The sequence below is a fragment of the Convolutriloba macropyga genome, chromosome 14 (genome assembly GCF_964194025.1).
Source record: "Convolutriloba macropyga chromosome 14, txConMacr16.3, whole genome shotgun sequence".
Taxonomy (NCBI): Eukaryota; Metazoa; Xenacoelomorpha; order Acoela; family Convolutidae; genus Convolutriloba; species Convolutriloba macropyga.
In genome coordinates this window covers 9,997,880-10,021,967 of record NC_134481.1, presented here as the reverse complement: position 1 = coordinate 10,021,967, position 24,088 = coordinate 9,997,880, and the positions used below count along the sequence as shown (strand labels likewise).

Below are 24,088 nucleotides of genomic sequence, written 5' to 3'. Positions count from 1 at the left end.
TAACAGAGAGAAGAACAAATAAGCCTTTTACAATAACCTCAGCAATCAAACCAAGTTGATAGAAAAATCTTCAAGAATCGCAAAAATAAAGAGACTATTAGAAACAAAAATGTCATAAAACACATGGATCGGTAATTACAGCACAATGAGTTCAATTATTTAGCCATAATTAAAGTTCACTACAGCTACAAATTTTTGGTAGCCTCAACAACTTTGAGTTTATTGGTTTTCCACCTCAACGGCATTGGCTATATTTCGGGCCAGCAAGTCCACTTGGCAAGGTATTTTGTTGCAAGGTAGTTTGAAGACAAGGATCTGCAAAAAAGACCAAACAACGAATGTAGACTCTGGAAACTTCTTGTTCAGGACATAGAAAACACGGATTCCAATGTCAACTGCTTGCAGCAAGTCTCTGGCCTCAATAACCCCGATTGGAGAGACAACAAAGCACTGTTAAGAAAAAAACTATTGAAAAACGAATTTCAAATCTTTGGAAAACAAAGAGAACAAAATAACCTGAGCCGATGACTTCAAAATTGATCCCACTTCATGTTTTCTTGCCTCAGTCTCAACATTGGTGACATCCTAATTTTATAATTATTTTTAAAAAAAAAAGAAAACAGAATTAACAAAAAGAAAAAAATTACTGTTATGTCAACAATGAAGTTTTCCCGACACTTGCTCATCGCCTCCACAACAGTCGGGCGGTTTTTAACTCCTGTAGGTAGCTTTACTGGCGCAAGAATAGGCAGCGACCGTAAAGCAACTTCAACCTCAGGTACTAAAAACAGCGCTCATAAATTTCAGAAAAAAAAATCGAAACTCATTAAACTTACATTGCTTAGCACGGATTTCAGCAATTTTATCACAGGACTCTTTGGGTGGATCTTTAACATAGCACATAAGTTTTATCACCCAGGGTAGGAAGAGTTTAGAAAAACTCTCGGCAGATGAATTTGGCACCCAGAGTTTGAACTCCTCGTCGAGCTAAAATAAGGCTCAAAACTGAAGAACTCAGATGGATCACTCAAAACAGATTCGAAAAATCATTAGGAGATACAAACAACCTTGTCAAAAATCCGCAGATCCAGCTCTATACAATACAGGTAATCACTATAATTGATTGCCCCCTTCTCTGCCAGAAATTTCTGTCTCTCAAGCAGAGTCTTCTTCCTCAACTGTGAACTGCTGACATCCGGCTCGGTGAACATCCGCATTAGCGGGGCCAAGTCAGCTGGCTCTTCATCATTATCAACCTTCTCCTTTCTAGCGCGTTTAGCCGGTACTTGGGATCCTCAAAAACATTGCAGTCAAAAACAATTCGGAATTACAAAAAAAATTAAAAACACCAAACCCGAAACACTCCCTCGTTGTCGATCTTCTTTCAATTTCGCCTCCGTTCGACGACTTTTAAGATTTTCTTCAATTGTGCCAGTGGGAGTATGCTTTCTGGTCACTCCTCCGGGAAGATTTTCAACAAAGTATGGTTTGAAAAAGACAGCCTAAAAATTGAAGCAAGCTTTAATGATTTAACCAAAAAAAAATTCGAAACAACAAAAACTAACATAGGGGCAATTCTCGTCAACTGAAACGAGCTCTGGGAAGGCCTGGACAGCTAACTGGGCATATTTCACTTTAGTTTCAGTTGTTGGCTTCAACTTCTGAAACACTTCAGAAATCGGCGCTTTCTAAAATTGAATAAAAATTGTATTTGGTGCTCATTATTCAAACAAAAAACTCATGTACCTTGACCATCTCATCAACCAAAAGACGCGTCAACTGCGTCAGACCATTGCTCGACTTGACATGTATATGGGCAGCCAGCGACTTCAATTCATCAACTGTTAGCTCATTTATCTCTGCATGAGACACAGGTGTACTAGAGGTGCTAGTTTGTTGGCCATATGGCGTCGCAGGGGTCCGATTCATGTTACCGGCGGAAGTTGGCGTCAGAGGTTCAGCGTTTATCAATGACTTGAGCTCAAGGATTGCTGGCAACGGAAAACCAATGGCACGCAGCTGTTCATCTGTCATTAATTTGAATGATGCAGGAGTTAAGCATGATCGAACTATAACTTCTCTCAGCAAAATTTTCTGCGGTTCATCCAGATCCATACTTTCGAGGTAATTAATCGAAGGCATTTTCTCTATAAGTCAAAACTCAGCTTCGACTGTGTCCCTCTAATAAAACTAACGAAGAAATCTGACGTAGAATAAACAATTACAGAGAAGCCACCCGCTACTGAAGATCGAAAAACCTAACAGCACTGGTTCTTCAAATACACAAGTCTCAAAATAAATCAGAAATTTGGCGGCCTAATTCTTAAAACCTGAAGGGCGAAAGATAACAACCTAAATTGGTTTTCAAAAACGTCTACATTGACTTACAAGAACAACGTTGCCTTAATCAATTGACTTGCGAAACAACTTACGGTCGAAAAACGTAGCATATATAATTACAAGTTATCAACATTCACTCCAACATTATTTTCAAATAAATGAGACTGAAGGTCGAAAAACCTAGCAGCTCAAAAACTTAAAAATAACGAAAAAATCTGACGTAGAATAAACAATTACAGAGAAGCCACCCACTACTGAAGGTCGAAAAACATAACAGCACTGGTTCTCCAAATACACAAGTCTCAAAATTAATCAGGAATTTGGCGGCCTAATTCTTAAAACCTGAAGGAAGAAAGATAGCAACTTAAATTGGTTTTCAGAAACGTCTACATTGACTTACAAGAACAACGTTGCCTTAATCAATTGACTTGCGAAACAACTTACGGTCGAAAAACGTAGCATATATAATTACAAGTTATCAACATTCACTCCAACATTATTTTCAAATAAATGAGACTGAAGGTCGAAAAAACCTAGCAGCTCAAAAACTTAAAAATAACGAAAAAATCTGACGTAGAATAAACAATTACAGAGAAGCCACCCACTACTGAAGGTCGAAAAACCTAACAGCACTGGTTCTCCAAATACACAAGTCTCAAAATAAATCAGGAATTTGGCGGCCTAATTCTTAAAACCTGAAGGAAGAAAGATAACAACTTAAATTGGTTTTCAGAAACGTCTACATTGACTTACAAGAACAACGTTGCCTTATTCAATTGACTTTCGAAACAACTTATGGTCGAAAAACGTAGCATATATAATTACAAGTTATCAACATTCACTCCAACATTATTTTCAAATAAATGAGACTGAAGGTCGAAAAACCTAGCAGCTCAAAAACTTAAAAATAACGGAAAAATCTGACGTAGAATAAACAATTACAGAGAAGCCACCCACTACTGAAGGTCGAAAAACCTAACAGCACTGGTTCTCCAAATACACAAGTCTCAAAATAAATCAGGAATTTGGCGGCCTAATTCTTAAAACCTGAAGGAAGAAAGATAGCAACTTAAATTGGTTTTCAGAATCGTCTACATTGACTTACAAGAACAACGTTGCCTTAATCAATTGACTTTCGAAACAACTTATGGTCGAAAAACGTAGCATATATTATTCCAAGTTATCAACATTCACTCCAACATTATTTTCAAATAAATGAGACTGAAGGTCGAAAAACCCAGCAGCTCAAGAACTTAAAAAAACGAAAATATCTGACGTAGAATAAACAATTACAGAGAAGCCACTCACTACTGAAGGTCGAAAAACCTAACAGCACTGGTTCTTCAAATACACAAGTCTCAAAATAAACCAGAAATTTGTCGGCCTAATTCTTAAAACCTGAAGGGCGAAAGATAGCAACTTAAATTGGTTTTCAAAAAAGTCTACATTGACTTACAAGAACAACGTTGCCTCAATCAAATGACTTGCAAAACAACTTACGGTGGAAAAACGTAGCATATATATATCCAAGTTATCAACATTCACTCCAACATTATTTTCAAATAAACGAGACTGAAGGTCGAAAAACCTAGCAGCTCAAGAACTTAAAAGTAACGAAAAAATCTGACGTAGAATAATCAATTACATAGAAGCCACCCACTACAGAAGGTCGAAAAACCTAACAGCACTGGTTCTTCAAATACACGAGTACCAAAATCAACCAATAAAAAATGCTGCAACCTGATTCTTAAGACCTGATGGGCGAAAGAAGAACAAAATAAATTGGGCTTCAAAAACACCTATAGACACGAAATAAATAACGGCCGAACAACATAACAAATACAATTCCAATTTATCAATATTCACTTTAATATTACTTTCAAATAAATGAAACTGAAGGTCGAAAAACCTAACAGTGTTGGTATTCATTGACTTAAATCGCTAATTTCGGTCTGGTTGAAGCAAAAGTTACAATTGTGCAAATTATTGCAGAATCCACAAATGGCTTCCAGGCAACTTTCACACAGCCGGGCAACGCACTCTCGAACAATACAATCTCCACAATTTCCGCAAGAGGCTGCTTCTGCAACGAATTCTTTCTTTCTCATCACAAACAAACCAGCGACATAATTTCTCTTCAAAAAATCCATAAACCATTTTCGACCAGCAGCTCTTTTTTTGACCCATGACGCAGGGACATTAACTCTCCACAATTTGCTTCGAGAAAACACGAACTTGCCGAACTCCTTCAAAGACTTTACGCCATAGGATGCGAGGTAAACAATTTGTTTCTCCTGATCGCTATTGAAGACGGGCTTCCGTCCCCGTTTTGCTAAACCGAACAAATAGCATCTTCTCAAGCTTGAATAGGGGACATCCCATTGCTCTGCTGCCTTACGTAGAGAACATTCTGTGCTTTTCACCATCCTCGAGGCCTCAAGAATACAGTTTTTGGAGTAACGTCTACATTTCTTGGGAGGAGTCATTTCTAAACAACTATAACTTATCAAAACTTAGCCGCATTCTTTTCCTCCAATTTTCCTCTAACAACTAAATTTTCGAATAGATTTCAACGCATCCGGTTGGTACAGCCCATTGAAATACAGAAAACGGAGAAAAAACAATAATCTCATCTACAAAACTGTAAAAAGATAGTATTTTGAGAACAAAATCTAACAACGTGTTAAGTACTTCTATCTCAGACCACCTAGAACAATCATTCCTTCTGCTTTAGAACCTATTTGGACTTTCTCACTCCTACTTAGGCGCTCAATTGATTTGAATAAGTCCTTCACTATATTGAAAAACACTTTGTTAAATTGTATAAAGATAGTATTTTGAGCGCGAAATCTGACAACGTGTTAAGTACTTCTATCTCAGACCACCTAAAACGATAATTCTTTCTGCTTTAGAACCCATTTGGACTTTCTCACTCCTACTTAGGCGCTCAATTGATTTGAATAAGTCATTCACTAGATTGAAAAACACTTTTTGTTAAACTAAATAAAGATAGTATTTTGAGCGCTAAATCTGACAACGTGTTACGTACTTCTATCTCAGACCACCTAGAACAATCATTCCTTCTGCTTTAGAACCTATTTGGACTTTCTCACTCCTACTTAGGCGCTCAATTGATTTGAATAAGTCCTTCACTATATTGAAAAACACTTTGTTAAACTGTATAAAGATTGTATTTTGAGCGCGAAATCTGACAACGTGTTAAGTACTTCTGTCTCAGACCACCTAGAACGATAAATCCTTCTGCTTCAGAACTTATTTGGACTTTCCCACTCCTAAGTAGGCCCTCAATTGATTTGAATAAGTCCTTCACTATATTGAAAAACACTTTTTGTTAAACTGTATAAAGATAGTATTTTGAGCGCTAAATCTGACAACGTGTTAAGTACTTCTATCTCAGACCACCTAGAACAATCATTCCATCTGCTTTAGAACCTATTTGAACTTTCTCACTCCTACGTAGGCGCTCAATTGATTTGAATAAGTCCTTCACTTTATCGAAAAACACTTTTTGTTAAACTGTATAAAGATAGTATTTTGAGCGCGAAATCTGACAACGTGTTAAGTACTTCTATCTCATACCACCTAAAACGATAATTCTTTCTGCTTTAGAACCTATTTGGACTTTCTCACTCCTACTTAGGCGCTCAATTGATTTGAATAAGTCCTTCACTATATTGAAAAACACTTTTTGTTAAACTGTATAAAGATAGTATTTTGAGCTATAAATCCGACAACGTGTTAAGTACTTCTATCTCAGACCACCTAGAACAATCATTCCTTCTGCTTTAGAACCTATTTGGACTTTCTCACTCTCAGCAAAACTTTCTGCGGTTCATCCAGATCCATACTTTCGAGGTAATTAATCAAAGGCATTTTCTCTATAAGTCAAAACTGAGATTGGACTGTGTCCCTCTAATAAAACTAACGAAGAAATCTGACGTAGAATAAACAATTACAGAGAAGCCACCCGCTACTGAAGGTCGAAAAACCTAACAGCACTGGTTCTTCAAATACACAAGTCTCAAAATAAATCAGAAATTTGGCGGCCTAATTCTTAAAACCTGAAGGGCAAAAGATAACAACTTAAATTGGTTTTCAAAAACGTCTACATTGACTTACAAGAACAACGTTGCCTTAATCAATTGACTTGCGAAACAACTTACGGTCGAAAAACGTAGCATATATAATTACAATTTATGAACATTCACTCCAACATTATTTTCAAATAAATGAGACTGAAGGTCGAAAAACCTAGCAGCTCAAAAACTTAAAAATAACAAAAAAATCTGACGTAGAATAAACAATTACAGAGAAGCCACCCACTACTGAAGCTCGAAAAACCTAACAGCACTGGTTCTCCAAATACACAAGTCTCAAAATTAATCAGGAATTTGGCGGCCTAATTCTTAAAACCTGAAGGAAGAAAGATAGCAACTTAAATTGGTTTTCAGAAACGTCTACATTGACTTACAAGAACAACGTTGCCTTAATCAATTGACTTGCGAAACAACTTACGGTCGCAAAACGTAGCATATATAATAACAAGTTATCAACATTCACTCCAACATTATTTTCAAATAAATGAGACTGAAGGTCGAAAAACCTAGCAGCTCAAAAACTTAAAAATAACGAAAAAATCTGACGTAGAATAAACAATTACAGAGAAGCCACCCACTACTGAAGGTCGAAAAACCTAACAGCACTGGTTCTCCAAATACACAAGTCTCAAAATAAATCAGGAATTTGGCGGCCTAATTCTTAAAACCTGAAGGAAGAAAGATAGCAACTTAAATTGGTTTTCAGAAACGTCTACATTGACTTACAAGAACAACGTTGCCTTAATCAATTGACTTTCGAAACAACTTATGGTCGAAAAACGTAGCATATATAATTACAAGTTATCAACATTCACTCCAACATTATTTTCAAATAAATGAGACTGAAGGTCGAAAAACCTAGCAGCTCAAAAACTTAAAAATAACAAAAAAATCTGACGTAGAATATACAATTACAGAGAAGCCACCCACTACTGAAGGTCGAAAAACCTAACAGCACTGGTTCTCCAAATACACAAGTCTCAAAATAAATCAGGAATTTGGCGGCCTAATTCTTAAAACCTGAAGGAAGAAAGATAGCAACTTAAATTGGTTTTCAGAAACGTCTACATTGACTTACAAGAACAACGTTGCCTTAATCAATTGACTTTCGAAACAACTTATGGTCGAAAAACGTAGCATATATAATTCCAAGTTATCAACATTCACTCCAACATTATTTTCAAATAAATGAGACTGAAGGTCGAAAAACCTCGCAGCTCAAGAACTTAAAAAAATGAAGATATCTGACGTAGAATAAACAATTACAGAGAAGCCACTCACTACTGAAGGTCGAAAAACCTAACAGCACTGGTTCTTCAAATACACAAGTCTCAAAATAAACCAGAAATTTGTCGGCCTAATTCTTAAAACCTGAAGGGCGAAAGATAGCAACTTAAATTGGTTTTCAAAAAAGTCTACATTGAATTACAAGAACAACGTTGCCTCAATCAAATGACTTGCAAAACAACTTACGGTGGAAAAACGTAGCATATATATATCCAAGTTATCAACATTCACTCCAACATTATTTTCAAATAAACGAGACTGAAGGTCGAAAAACCTAGCAGCTCAAGAACTTAAAAGTAACGAAAAAATCTGACGTAGAATAATCAATTACATAGAAGCCACCCACTACAGAAGGTCGAAAAACCTAACAGCACTGGTTCTTCAAATACACGACTACCAAAATCAACCAATAAAAAATGCTGCAACCTGATTCTTAAGACCTGATGGGCGAAAGAAGAACAAATTAAATTGGGCTTCAAAAACACCTATAGACACGAAATAAATAACGGCCGAACAACATAACAAATACAATTCCAATTTATCAATATTCACTTTAATATTACTTTCAAATAAATGAAACTGAAGGTCGAAAAACCTAACAGTGTTGGTATTCATTGACTTAAATCGCTAATTTCGGTCTGGTTGAAGCAAAAGTTACAATTGTGCAAATTATTGCAGAATCCACAAATGGCTTCCAGGCAACTTTCACACAGCCGGGCAACGCACTCTCGAACAATACAATCTCCACAATTTCCGCAAGAGGCTGCTTCTGCAACGAATTCTTTCTTTCTCATCACAAACAAACCAGCAACATAATTTCTCTTCAAAAAATCCATAATCCATTTTCGACCAGCAGCTCTTTTTTTGACCCATGACGCAGGGACATTAACTCTCCACAATTTGCTTCGAGAAAACACGAACTTGCCGAAGTCCTTCAAAGACTTTACGCCATAGGATGCGAGGTAAACAATTTGTTTCTCCTGATCGCTATTGAAGACGGGCTTCCGTCCCCGTTTTGCTAAACCGTACAAATAGCATCTTCTCAAGCTTGAATACGGGACATCCCATTGCTCTGCTGCCTTACGTAGAGAACATTCTGTGCTTTTCACCATCCTGGAGGCCTCAAGAATACAGTTTTTGGAGTAACGTCTACATTTCTTGGGAGGAGTCATTTCTAAACAACTATAACTTATCAAAACTTAGCCGCATTCTTTTCCTCCAATTTTCCTCTAACAACTAAATTTTCGAATAGATTTCAACGCATCCGGTTGGTACAGCCCATTGAAATACAGAAAACGGAGAATAAACAATAATCTCATCTACAAAACTGTAAAAAGATAGTATTTTGAGAACGAAATCTGACAACGTGTTAAGTACTTCTATCTCAGACCACCTATAACAATAATTTATTCTCTCTTAGAACCTATTTTGACTTTCCCACTCCTACGTAGGCCCTCAATTGATTTGAATAAGTCCTTCACTATATTGAAAAACACTTTTTGTTAAACTGTATAAAGATAGTATTTTGAGCGCTAAATCTGACAACGTGTTAAGTACTTCTATCTCAGACCACCTAGAACAATCATTCCTTCTGCTTTAGAACCTATTTGGACTTTCTCACTCCTACTTAGGCGCTCAATTGATTTGAATAAGTCCTTCACTATATTGAAAAACACTTTGTTAAACTGTATAAAGATAGAATTTTGAGCGCGAAACCTGACAACGTGTTAAGTACTTCTATCTCAGACCACCTAAAACGATAATTCTTTCTGCTTTAGAACCCATTTGGACTTTCTCACTCCTACTTAGGCGCTCAATTGATTTGAATAAGTCCTTCACTAGATTGAAAAACACTTTTTGTTAAACTAAATAAAGATAGTATTTTGAGCGCTAAATCTGACAACGTGTTACGTACTTCTATCTCAGACCACCTAGAACAATCATTCCTTCTGCTTTAGAACCTATTTGGACTTTCTCACTCCTACTTAGGCGCTCAATTGATTTGAATAAGTCCTTCACTATATTGAAAAACACTTTGTTAAACTGTATAAAGGTTGTATTTTGAGCGCGAAATCTGACAACGTGTTAAGTACTTCTGTCTCAGACCACCTAGAACGATAAATCCTTCTGCTTCAGAACTTATTTGGACTTTCCCACTCCTACGTAGGCCCTCAATTGATTTGAATAAGTCCTTCACTATATTGAAAAACACTTTTTGTTAAACTGTATAAAGATAGTATTTTGAGCGCTAAATCTGACAACGTGTTAAGTACTTCTATCTCAGACCACCTAGAACAATAATTCCTTCTGCTTTAGAACCTATTTGAACTTTCTCACTCCTACTTAGGCGCTCAATTGATTTGAATAAGTCCTTCACTTTATCGAAAAACACTTTTTGTTAAACTGTATAAAGATAGTATTTTGAGCGCGAAATCTGACAACGTGTTAAGTACTTCTATCTCAGACCACCTAAAACGATAATTCCTTCTGCTTTCGAACCTATTGGGACTTTCTCACTCCTACTTAGGCGCTCAATTGATTTGAATAAGTCCTTCACTATATTGAAAAACACTTTTTGTTAAACTGTATAAAGATAGTATTTTGAGCGCTAAATCTGACAACGTGTTAAGTACTTCTATCTCAGACCACCTAGAACAATCATTCCTTCTGCTTTAGAACCTATTTGGACTTTCTCACTCCTACTTAGGCGCTCAATTGATTTGAATAAGTCCTTCACTATATTGAAAAACACTGTTAAACTGTATAAAGATAGTAATTTGAGCGCAAAATCTGACAACGTGTTAAGTACTTCTATCTCACACCACCTAGAACGATAATTCCTTCTGCTTTCGAACCTATTTGGACTTTCCCACTCCTACTTAGGGCCTCAATAGATTTGAATGAGTCTTTCACTATATTGAAAAACACTTTTTGTTAAACTGTATAAAGATAGTATTTTGAGAGCGAAATCTGACAACGTGTTAAGTACTTCTAAATCAGACCACCTAGAAGGATAATTCCTTCTGCTTTAGAATCTATTTGGACATTCCCACTCCTACTTAGGAGTTCAATTGATTTGAATAAGTCCTTCACTATATTGAAAAAGAATTTCTGTTAAACTGTATAAAGATAGTATTTTGAGCGCTAAATCTGACAACGTGTTAAGTACTTCTATCTCAGACCACCTAGAACAATCATTCCTTCTGCTTTAGAACCTATTTGGACTTTCTCACTCCTACTTAGGCGCTCAATTGATTTGAATAAGTCCTTCACTATATTGAAAAACACTTTGTTAAACTGTATAAAGATAGAATTTTGAGCGCGAAACCTGACAACGTGTTAAGTACTTCTATCTCAGACCACCTAAAACGATAATTCTTTCTGCTTTAGAACCCATTTGGACTTTCTCACTCCTACTTAGGCGCTCAATTGATTTGAATAAGTCCTTCACTAGATTGAAAAACACTTTTTGTTAAACTAAATAAAGATAGTATTTTGAGCGCTAAATCTGACAACGTGTTACGTACTTCTATCTCAGACCACCTAGAACAATCATTCCTTCTGCTTTAGAACCTATTTGGACTTTCTCACTCCTACTTAGGCGCTCAATTGATTTGAATAAGTCCTTCACTATATTGAAAAACACTTTGTTAAACTGTATAAAGGTTGTATTTTGAGCGCGAAATCTGACAACGTGTTAAGTACTTCTGTCTCAGACCACCTAGAACGATAAATCCTTCTGCTTCAGAACTTATTTGGACTTTCCCACTCCTACGTAGGCCCTCAATTGATTTGAATAAGTCCTTCACTATATTGAAAAACACTTTTTGTTAAACTGTATAAAGATAGTATTTTGAGCGCTAAATCTGACAACGTGTTAAGTACTTCTATCTCAGACCACCTAGAACAATAATTCCTTCTGCTTTAGAACCTATTTGAACTTTCTCACTCCTACTTAGGCGCTCAATTGATTTGAATAAGTCCTTCACTTTATCGAAAAACACTTTTTGTTAAACTGTATAAAGATAGTATTTTGAGCGCGAAATCTGACAACGTGTTAAGTACTTCTATCTCAGACCACCTAAAACGATAATTCCTTCTGCTTTCGAACCTATTGGGACTTTCTCACTCCTACTTAGGCGCTCAATTGATTTGAATAAGTCCTTCACTATATTGAAAAACACTTTTTGTTAAACTGTATAAAGATAGTATTTTGAGCGCTAAATCTGACAACGTGTTAAGTACTTCTATCTCAGACCACCTAGAACAATCATTCCTTCTGCTTTAGAACCTATTTGGACTTTCTCACTCCTACTTAGGCGCTCAATTGATTTGAATAAGTCCTTCACTATATTGAAAAACACTGTTAAACTGTATAAAGATAGTAATTTGAGCGCAAAATCTGACAACGTGTTAAGTACTTCTATCTCACACCACCTAGAACGATAATTCCTTCTGCTTTCGAACCTATTTGGACTTTCCCACTCCTACTTAGGGCCTCAATAGATTTGAATGAGTCTTTCACTATATTGAAAAACACTTTTTGTTAAACTGTATAAAGATAGTATTTTGAGAGCGAAATCTGACAACGTGTTAAGTACTTCTAAATCAGACCACCTAGAAGGATAATTCCTTCTGCTTTAGAATCTATTTGGACATTCCCACTCCTACTTAGGAGTTCAATTGATTTGAATAAGTCCTTCACTATATTGAAAAAGAATTTCTGTTAAACTGTATAAAGATAGTATTTTGAGAGCGAAATCTGACAACGTGTTAAGTACTTCTATCTCAGACCACCTAGAACGATAATTCCTTCTGCTTTAGAATCTATTTGGACTTTCCCACTCCTACTTTGGCGCTCAAATGATTTGAACAAGTCCTTCACTATATATTGAAAAAGACTTTTTGTTAAACTGTATAAAGATAGTATTTTGAGAGCGAAATCTGACAACGTGTTAAGTACTCCTAAATCAGACCACCTAGAACGATAATTCCTTCTGCTTTAGAACCTATTTGGACTTTCCCACTCCTACTTAGGCCCTCAATAGATTTGAATGAGTCCTTCGCTATATTGAAAAACACTTTTTGTTAAACTGTATAAAGATAGTATTTTGAGCGCGAAATCTGACAACGTGTTAAGTACTTCTATCTCAGACCACCTAGAACAAAAATTCCTTCTGCTTTCGAACCTATTGGGACTTTCCCACTCCTACTTAGGCCCTCAATTGACTTGAATAAGTCCTTCGCTATAATGAAAAACACTTTTTGTTAAACTGTATAAAGATAGTATTTTGAGCGCGAAATCTGACAACGTGATAAGCACTTCTATCTCAGACCATCTAGAACAATAATTCCTTCTGCTTTAGAACTTATTTGGGCTTTCCCACTCCTACTTAGGAGCTCAATTGATTTGAATAAGTCCTTCACTATATTGAAAAAGACTTTCTGTTAAATTGTATAAAGATAGTAATTTGAGTGCGAAATCTGACAACGTGATAAGTACTTCTAACTCAGACCACCTAGAACAATAATTCCTTTTGCTTTAGAACCTATTTGGGCTTTCACACTCCTACTTAGGAGCTCAATTGATTTGAATAAGTCCTTCACTATATTGAAAAAGACTTTCTGTTAAACTGTATAAAGATAGTATTTTGAGTGCGAAATCTGACAACGTGTTAAGTACTTCTATCTCAGACCACCTAGAACGATAATTCATTCTGCTTTAGAATTTATTTGGACTTTCCCATTCCTACTTAGGAGTTCAATTGATTTGAATAAGACCTTCACTATATTGAAAAAGACTTTCTGTTAAACTGTATAAAGATAGTATTTTGAGAGCGAAATCTGACAACGTGTTAAGTACTTCTATCTCAGACCACCTAGAACAATAAATTCTTCTGCTTTAGAACCCATTTAGACTTTCCCACTCCTCCTTAGGCGCCCAATTGATTTGAACAAGTCCTTCACTATGTTGAAAAACACTTTTTGTTAAACTGTATAAATATCGTACTTTGAGCGCGAAATCTGACAACGTGTTAAGTACTTCTATCTCAGACCACCTAGAACGATAAATCCTTCTGCTTTAGAACCCATTTGGACTTTCCCACTTCTCCTTAGGCACCCAATTGATTTGAACAAGTCCTTCACTATGTTGAAAAACCCTTTTTGTTAAACTGTATAAATATCGTATTTTGGGCGCGAAATCTGACAACGTGTTAAGTACTTCTATCTCAGACCACCTAGAACGATAATTCCTTCTGCTTTAGGACCCATTTGGACTTTCCCACTCCTACTTAGGCGCTCAATTGATTTCAATAAGTCCTTCACTATATTGCAAAACACTTTTTGTTAAACTGTATAAAGATACTATTTTGAGTTCGAAATCTGACAACGTGTTAAGTACTTCTATCACAGACCACCTAGAACGATAAATCCTTCTGTTTTAGAACCCATTTGGACTTTCCCACTCCTCCTTAAGCGCCCAATTGATTTGAACAAGTCCTTCACTATGTTGAAAAACACTTTTTGTTATACTGTATAAATATCGTATTTTGGGCGCGAAATCTGACAACGTGTTAAGTACTTCTATCTCAGACCACCTAGAACGATAATTCATTCTGCTTTAGAATTTATTTGGACTTTCCCATTCCTACTTAGGAGTTCAATTGATTTGAATAAGACCTTCACTATATTGAAAAAGACTTTCTGTTAAACTGTATAAAGATTGTATTTTGAGAGCGAAATCTGACAACGTGATAAGTACTTCTAACTCAGACCACCTAGAACAATAATTCCTTTTGCTTTAGAACCTATTTGGGCTTTCACACTCCTACTTAGGAGCTCAATTGATTTGAATAAGTCCTTCACTATATTGAAAAAGACTTTCTGTTAAACTGTATAAAGATAGTATTTTGAGTGCGAAATCTGACAACGTGTTAAGTACTTCTATCTCAGACCACCTAGAACGATAATTCATTCTGCTTTAGAATTTATTTGGACTTTCCCATTCCTACTTAGGAGTTCAATTGATTTGAATAAGACCTTCACTATATTGAAAAAGACTTTCTGTTAAACTGTATAAAGATAGTATTTTGAGAGCGAAATCTGACAACGTGTTAAGTACTTCTATCTCAGACCACCTAGAACAATAAATTCTTCTGCTTTAGAACCCATTTAGACTTTCCCACTCCTCCTTAGGCGCCCAATTGATTTGAACAAGTCCTTCACTATGTTGAAAAACACTTTTTGTTAAACTGTATAAATATCGTACTTTGAGCGCGAAATCTGACAACGTGTTAAGTACTTCTATCTCAGACCACCTAGAACGATAAATCCTTCTGCTTTAGAACCCATTTGGACTTTCCCACTTCTCCTTAGGCACCCAATTGATTTGAACAAGTCCTTCACTATGTTGAAAAACCCTTTTTGTTAAACTGTATAAATATCGTATTTTGGGCGCGAAATCTGACAACGTGTTAAGTACTTCTATCTCAGACCACCTAGAACGATAATTCCTTCTGCTTTAGGACCCATTTGGACTTTCCCACTCCTACTTAGGCGCTCAATTGATTTCAATAAGTCCTTCACTATATTGCAAAACACTTTTTGTTAAACTGTATAAAGATACTATTTTGAGTTCGAAATCTGACAACGTGTTAAGTACTTCTATCACAGACCACCTAGAACGATAAATCCTTCTGTTTTAGAACCCATTTGGACTTTCCCACTCCTCCTTAAGCGCCCAATTGATTTGAACAAGTCCTTCACTATGTTGAAAAACACTTTTTGTTATACTGTATAAATATCGTATTTTGGGCGCGAAATCTGACAACGTGTTAAGTACTTCTATCTCAGACCACCTAGAACGATAATTCATTCTGCTTTAGAATTTATTTGGACTTTCCCATTCCTACTTAGGAGTTCAATTGATTTGAATAAGACCTTCACTATATTGAAAAAGACTTTCTGTTAAACTGTATAAAGATTGTATTTTGAGAGCGAAATCTGACAACGTGTTAAGTACTTCTATCTCAGACCACCTAGAACAATAAATTCTTCTGCTTTAGAACCCATTTAGACTTTCCCACTCCTCCTTAGGCGCCCAATTGATTTGAACAAGTCCTTCACTATGTTGAAAAACACTTTTTGTTAAACTGTATAAATATCGTACTTTGAGCGCGAAATCTGACAACGTGTTAAGTACTTCTATCTCAGACCACCTAGAACGATAAATCCTTCTGCTTTAGAACCCATTTGGACTTTCCCACTTCTCCTTAAGCGCCCAATTGATTTGAACAAGTCCTTCACTATGTTGAAAAACACTTTTTGTTAAACTGTATAAATATCGTATTTTGAGCGCGAAATCTGACAACGTGTTAAGTACTTCTATCTCAGACCACCTAGAACGATAATTCCTTCTGCTTTAGGACCCATCTGGACTTTCCCACTCCTACTTAGGCGCTCAATTGATTTCAATAAGTCCTTCACTATATTGAAAAACACTTTTTGTTAAACTGTATAAAGATACTATTTTGAGTGCTAAATCTGAGAACGTGTTAAGTACTTCTATCTCAGACCACTTAGAACGATAAATCTTTCTGTTTTAGAACCCATTTGGACTTTCCCACTCCTCCTTAAGCGCCCAATTGATTTGAACAAGTCCTTCACTATGTTGAAAAACACTTTTTGTTAAACTGTATAAATATCGTATTTTGAGCGCGAAATCTGACAACGTGTTAAGTACTTCTATCTCAGACCACCTAGAACAATAATTCCTTCTGCTTTAAGACCCATTTGGACTTTCCCACTCCTACTTAGGCGCTCAATTGATTTCAATAAGTCCTTCACTATATTGAAAAACACTTTTTGTTAAACTGTATAAAGATACTATTTTGAGTGCGAAATCTGACAACGTGTTAGATACTTCTATCTCAGACCACCTAGAACGATAAATCCTTCTGCTTTAGAACCCATTTGGACTTTCCCACTCCTCCTTAGGCGCCCAATTGATTTGAACAAGTCCTTCACTATGTTGAAAAACACTTTTTGTTAAACTATAAATATCGTATTTTGAGCGCGAAATCTGACAACGTGTTAAGTACTTCTTTCTCAGACCACCTAGAATGATAATTCCTTCTGCTTTAGGACCCATTTGGATTTTACCATTCCTACTTAGGCGCTCAATTGATTTGAATAAGTCCTTCACTATATTGAAAAACACTTTTTGTTAAACTGTATGAAGATAGTATTTTGAGTGCGAAATCTGACAACGTGTTAAGTACTTCTATCTCAGACCACCTAGAACGATAAATCCTTCTGCTTTAGAACCCAATTGGATTTTCCAACTCCTCCTTAGGCGCCCGAATGATTTGAACAAGTCCTTCACTATGTTGAAAAACACTTTTTGTTAAACTGTATAAATATCGTACTTTGAGCGCGAAATCTGACAATGTGTTAAGTACTTCTATCTCAGACTACCTAGAACGATAATTCCTTGTGCTTTAGGACCCATTTGGACTTTCCCACTCCTACTTAGGCGCTCAATTGATTTCAATAAGTCCTTCACTATAGTGAAAAACACTTTGTTAAACTGTATAAAGATACTATTTTGAGTGCTAAATCTGAGAACGTGTTAAGTACTTCTATCTCAGACCACCTAGAACGATAAATCCTTCTGCTTTAGAACCCATTTGGACTTTCCCACTCCTCCTTAGGCGCCCAATTGATTTGAACAAGTCCTTCACTATGTTGAAAAACACTTTTTGTTAAACTGTATAAATATCGTATTTTGAGCGCGAAATCTGACAACGTGTTAAGTACTTCTATCTCATACCACCTAGAACGATAATTCCTTCTGCTTTAGGACCCATTTGGACTTTCCCACTCCTACTTAGGCGCTCAACTGATTTCAATAAGTCCTTCACTATAGTGAAAAACACTTTGTTAAACTGTATAAAGATACTATTTTGAGTGCTAAATCTGAGAACGTGTTAAGTACTTCTATCTCAGACCACCTAGAACGATAAATCCTTCTGCTTTAGAACCCATTTGGACTTTCCCACTCCTCCTTAGGCGCCCAATTGATTTGAACAAGTCCTTCACTATGTTGAAAAACACTTTTTGTTAAACTGTATAAATATCGTATTTTGAGCGCGAAATCTGACAACGTGTTAAGTACTTCTATCTCAGAAAACCTAGAACGATAATTCCTTCTGCTTTAGGACCCATTTGGACTTTCCCACTCCTACTTAGGCGCTCAATTGATTTCAATAAGTCCTTCACTATAGTGAAAAACACTTTGTTAAACTGTATAAAGATACTATTTTGAGTGCTAAATCTGAGAACGTGTTAAGTACTTCTATCTCAGACCACCTAGAACGATAAATCCTTCTGCTTTAGAACCCATTTGGCCTTTCCCACTCCTCCTTAGGCGCCCAATTGATTTGAACAAGTCCTTCACTATGTTGAAAAACACTTTTTGTTAAACTGTATAAATATCGTATTTTGAGCGCGAAATCTGACAACGTGTTAAGTACTTCTATCTCAGACCACCTAGAACGATAATTCCTTCTGCTTTAGGACCCATTTGGACTTTCCCACTCCTACTTAGGCGCTCAATTGATTTCAATAAGTCCTTCACTATAGTGAAAAACACTTTGTTAAACTGTATAAAGATACTATTTTGAGTGCTAAATCTGAGAACGTGTTAAGTACTTCTATCTCAGACCACCTAGAACGATAAATCCTTCTGCTTTAGAACCCATTTGGACTTTCCCACTCCTCCTTAGGCGCCCAATTGATTGGAACAAGTCCTTCACTATGTTGAGAAACACTTTTTGTTAAACTGTATAAATATCGTATTTTGAGCGCGAAATCTGACAACGTGTTAAGTACTTCTATCTCAGACCACCTAGAACGATAATTCCTTCTGCTTTAGGACCCACTTGGACATTCCCACTCCTACTTAGGCGCTCAATTGATTTCAATAAGTCCTTCACTATAGTGAAAAACACTTTTTGTTAAACTGTATAAAGATACTATTTTGAGTGCTAAATCTGACAACGTGTTAAGTACTTCTATCTCAGACCACCTAGAACAATAATTCCTTCTTCTTTAGAACCCATTTGGACTTTCCCACTCCTCCTTAGGCGCCCAATTGATTTGAACAAGTCCTTCACTATGTTGAAAAACACTTTTTGTTAAACTGTATAAATATCGTATTTTGAGCGCGAAATCTGACAACGTGTTAAGTACTTCTATCTCAGACCACCTAGAACGATAATTCCTTCTGCTTTAGGACCCATTTGGACTTTCCCACTCCTACTTAGGCGCTCAATTGATTTCAATAAGTCCTTCACTATAGTGAAAAACACTTTTTGTTAAACTGTATAAAGATACTATTTTGAGTGCTAAATCTGACAACGTGTTAAGTACTTCTATCTCAGACCACCTAGAACAATAATTCCTTCTGCTTTAGAACCCATTTGGACTTTCTCACTCCTCCTTAGGCGCCCAATTGATTTGAACAAGTCCTTCACTATGTTGAAAAACACTTTTTGTTAAACTGTATAAATATCGTATTTTGAGCGCGAAATCTGACAACGTGTTAAGTACTTCTATCTCAGACCACCTAGAACGATAAATCCTTCTGCTTTAGAACCCGTTTGGACTTTCCCACTCCTCCTTAGGCGCCCAATTGATTTGAACAAGTCCTTCACTATGTTGAAAAACACTTTTTGTTAAACTGTATAAATATCGTATTTTGAGCGCGAAATCTGACAACCTGTTAAGTACTTCTATCTCAGACCACCTAGAACGATAAATCCTTCTGCCTTAGAACCCATTTGGACTTTCCCACTCCTCCTTAGGCGCCCAATTGATTTGAACAAGTCCTTCACTATGTTGAAAAACTCTTTTTGTTAAACTGTATAAAGATACTATTTTGAGTGCTAAATCTGACAACGTGTTAAGTACTTCTATCTCAGACCACCTAGAACGATAAATCCTTCTGCTTTAGAACCCATTTGGACTTTCCCACTCATCCTTAGGCGCCCAATTGATTTGAACAAGTCCTTCACTATGTTGAAAAACACTTTTTGTTAAACTGTATAAATATCGTATTTTTAGCGCGAAATCTGACAACGTGTTAAGTACTTCTATCTCAGACCACCTAGAACGATAAATCCTTCTGCTTTAGAACCCATTTGGACTTTCCCACTCCTCCTTAGGCGCCCAATTGATTTGAACAAGTCCTTCACTATGTTGAAAAACACTTTTTGTTAAACTGTATAAATATCGTATTTTGAGCGCGAAGTCTGACAACGTGTTAAGTACTTCTATCTCAGACCACCTAGAACGATAAATTCTTCTGCTTTAGAACCCATTTGGACTTTCCCACTCCTCCTTAGGCGCCCAATTGATTTGAACAAGTCCTTCACTATGTTGAAAAACACTTTTTGTTAAACTGTATAAATATCGTATTTTGAGCGCGAAACCTGACAACGTGTTAAGTTCTTCTATCTCAGACCACCTAGAACGATAATTCCTTCTGCTTTAGGATCCATTTGGACTTTCCGACTCCTACTTAGGCGCCCAATTGATTTGAACAAGTCCTTCACTATGTTGAAAAACACTTTTTGTTAAACTGTATAAAGATACTGTTTTGAGTGCTAAATCTGACAACGTGTTAAGTACTTCTATCTCAGACCACCTAGAACAATAATTCCTTCTGCTTTAGAACCCATTTGGACTTTCCCACTCCTCCTTAGGCGCCCAATTGATTTGAACAAGTCCTTCACTATGTTGAAAAACACTTTTTGTTAAACTGTATAAATATCGTATTTTGAGCGCGAAATCTGACAACGTGTTAAGTACTTCTATCTCAGACCACCTAGAACGATAAATCCTTCTGCTTTAGAACCCATTTGGACTTTCCCACTCCTCCTTAGGCGCCCAATTGATTTGAACAAGTCCTTCACTATGTTGAAAAACACTTTTTGTTAAACTGTATAAATATCGTATTTTGAGCGCGAAGTCTGACAACGTGTTAAGTACTTCTATCTCAGACCACCTAGAACGATAAATCCTTCTGCTTTAGAACCCATTTGGACTTTCCCACTCCTCCTTAGGCGCCCAATTGATTTGAACAAGTCCTTCACTATGTTGAAAAACACTTTTTGTTAAACTGTATAAATATCGTATTTTGAGCGCGAAACCTGACAACGTGTTAAGTTCTTCTATCTCAGACCACCTAGAACGATAATTCCTTCTGCTTTAGGATCCATTTGGACTTTCCGACTCCTACTTAGGCGCCCAATTGATTTGAACAAGTCCTTCACTATGTTGAAAAACACTTTTTGTTAAACTGTATAAATATCGTATTTTGAGCGCGAAATCTGACAACGTGTTAAGTTCTTCTATCTCAGACCACCTAGAACGATAAATCCTTCTGCTTTAGAACCCATTTGGACTTTCCCACTCCTCCTTAGGCGCCCAATTGATTTGAACAAGTCCTTCACTATGTTGAAAAACACTTTTTGTTAAACTGTATAAATATCGTATTTTGAGCGCGAAGTCTGACAACGTGTTAAGTACTTCTATCTCAGACCACCTAGAACGATAAATCCTTCTGCTTTAGAACCCATTTGGACTTTCCGACTCCTACTTAGGCGCCCAATTGATTTGAACAAGTCCTTCACTATGTTGAAAAACACTTTTTGTTAAACTGTATAAAGATACTGTTTTGAGCGCTAAATCTGACAACGTGTTAAGTACTTCTATCTCAGACCACCTAGAACAATAATTCCTTCTGCTTTAGAACCCCTTTGGACTTTCCCACTCCTCCTTAGGCGCCCAATTGATTTGAACAAGTCCTTCACTATGTTGAAAAACACTTTTTGTTAAACTGTATAAATATCGTATTTTGAGCGCGAAATCTGACAACGTGTTAAGTACTTCTATCTCAGACCACCTAGAACGATAAATCCTTCTGCTTTAGAACCCATTTGGACTTTCCCACTCCTCCTTAGGCGCCCAATTGATTTGAACAAGTCCTTCACTATGTTGAAAAACACTTTTTGTTAAACTGTATAAATATCGTATTTTGAGCGCGAAGTCTGACAACGTGTTAAGTACTTCTATCTCAGACCACCTAGAACGATAAATCCTTCTGCTTTAGAACCCATTTGGACTTTCCCACTCCTCCTTAGGCGCCCAATTGATTTGAACAAGTCCTTCACTTTGTTGAAAAACACTTTTTGTTAAACTGTATAAATATCGTATTTTGAGCGCGAAACCTGACAACGTGTTAAGTTCTTCTATCTCAGACCACCTAGAACGATAATTCCTTCTGCTTTAGGATCCATTTGGACTTTCCGACTCCTACTTAGGCGCCCAATTGATTTGAACAAGTCCTTCACTATGTTGAAAAACACTTTTTGTTAAACTGTATAAAGATACTGTTTTGAGTGCTAAATCTGACAACGTGTTAAGTACTTCTATCTCAGACCACCTAGAACAATAATTCCTTCTGCTTTAGAACCCATTTGGACTTTCCCACTCCTCCTTAGGCGCCCAATTGATTTGAACAAGTCCTTCACTATGTTGAAAAAAACTTTTTGTTAAACTGTATAAAGATACTATTTTGAGTGCTAAATCTGACAACCTGTTAAGTACTTCTATCTCAGACCACCTAGAACGATAATTCCTTCTGCTTTAGGATCCATTTGGACTTTCCGACTCCTACTTAGGCGCCCAATTGATTTGAACAAGTCCTTCACTATGTTGAAAAACACTTTGTTAAACTGTATAAATATCGTATTTTGAGCGCGAAATCTGACAACGTGTTAAGTACTTCTATCTCAGACCACCTAGAACGATAAATCCTTCTGCTTTAGAACCCATTTGGACTTTCCCACTCCTCCTTAGGCGCCCAATTGATTTGAACAAGTCCTTCACTATGTTGTAAAACACTTTTTGTTAAACTGTATAAATATCGTATTTTGAGCGCGAAATCAGACAACGTGTTAAGTACTTCTATCTCAGACCACCTAGAACGATAAATCCTTCTGCTTTAGAACCCATTTGGACTTTCCCACTCCTCCTTAGGCGCCCAATTGATTTGAACAAGTCCTTCACTATGTTGAAAAACACTTTTTGTTAAACTGTATAAAGATAGTATTTTGAGTGCGAAATCTGACAACGTGTTAAGTACTTCTATCTCAGACCACCTAGAACGATAATTCCTTCTGTTTTAGGATCCATTTGGACTTTCCGACTCCTACTTAGGCGCTCAATTGATTTGAATAAGTCCTTCACTATATTGAAAAACACTTTTTGTTAAACTGTATAAAGGTAGTATTTTGAGTGCGAAATCTGACAACGTGTTAAGTACTTCTATCTCAGACCACCTAGAACGATAAATCCTTCTGCTTTAGAACCCATTTGGACTTTCCCACTCCTCCTCAGGCGCCCAATTGATTTGAACAAGTCCTTCACTATGTTGAAAAACACTTCTTGTTAAACTGTATAAATATTGTACTTTGAGCGCGAAATCTGACAACGTGTTAAGTACTTCTATCTCAGACCACCTAGAACAAAAACTCCTTCTGCTTTAGGACCCATTTGGACTTTCCCACTCCTACTTAGGCACTCAATTGATTTGAACAAGTCCTTCACTATGTTGAAAAACACTTCTTGTTAAACTGTATAAATATTGTATTTTGAGCGCGAAATCTGACAACGTGTTAAGTACTTCTATCTCAGACCACCTAGAACGATAAATCCTTCTGCTTTAGAACCCATTTGGACTTTCCCACTCCTCCTTAGGCGCCCAATTGATTTGAACAAGTCCTTCACTATATTGAAAAACACTTTTTGTTAAACTGTATAAAGATACTATTTTGAGTGCGAAATCTGACAACGTGTTAAGTACTTCTATCTCAGACCACCTAGAACGATAAATCCTTCTGCTTTAGAACCCATTTGGACTTTCCCACTCCTCCTTAGGCGCCCAATTGATTTGAACAAGTCCTTCACTATGCTGAAAAACACTTTTTGTTAAACTGTATAAATATCGTATTTTGAGCGCGAAATCTGACAACGTGTTAAGTACCTCTATCTCAGACCTTCTAGAACGATAAATCTTTCTGCTTTAAAACCCATTTGGACTTTCCCACTCCTCCTTAGGCGCCCAATTGATTTGAACAAGTCCTTCACTATGCTGAAAAACACTTTTTGTTAAACTGTATAAATATCGTATTTTGAGCGCGAAATCTGACAACCTGTTAAGTACTTCTATCTCAGACCACCTAGAACGATAAATCTTTCTGCTTTAGAACCCATTT

The 24,088-nt window shown here is 36.6% G+C and overlaps 1 protein-coding gene across 2 annotated transcripts in view; it reads left to right on the top strand.

Annotated features, from left to right (window-relative positions):
• LOC142353693 (plastin-3-like) overlaps positions 1-24,088 on the top strand; it is a 577,871-nt gene that overhangs the window by 168,559 nt on the left and 385,224 nt on the right. The gene's annotated exons all lie outside the window — the stretch shown is intronic.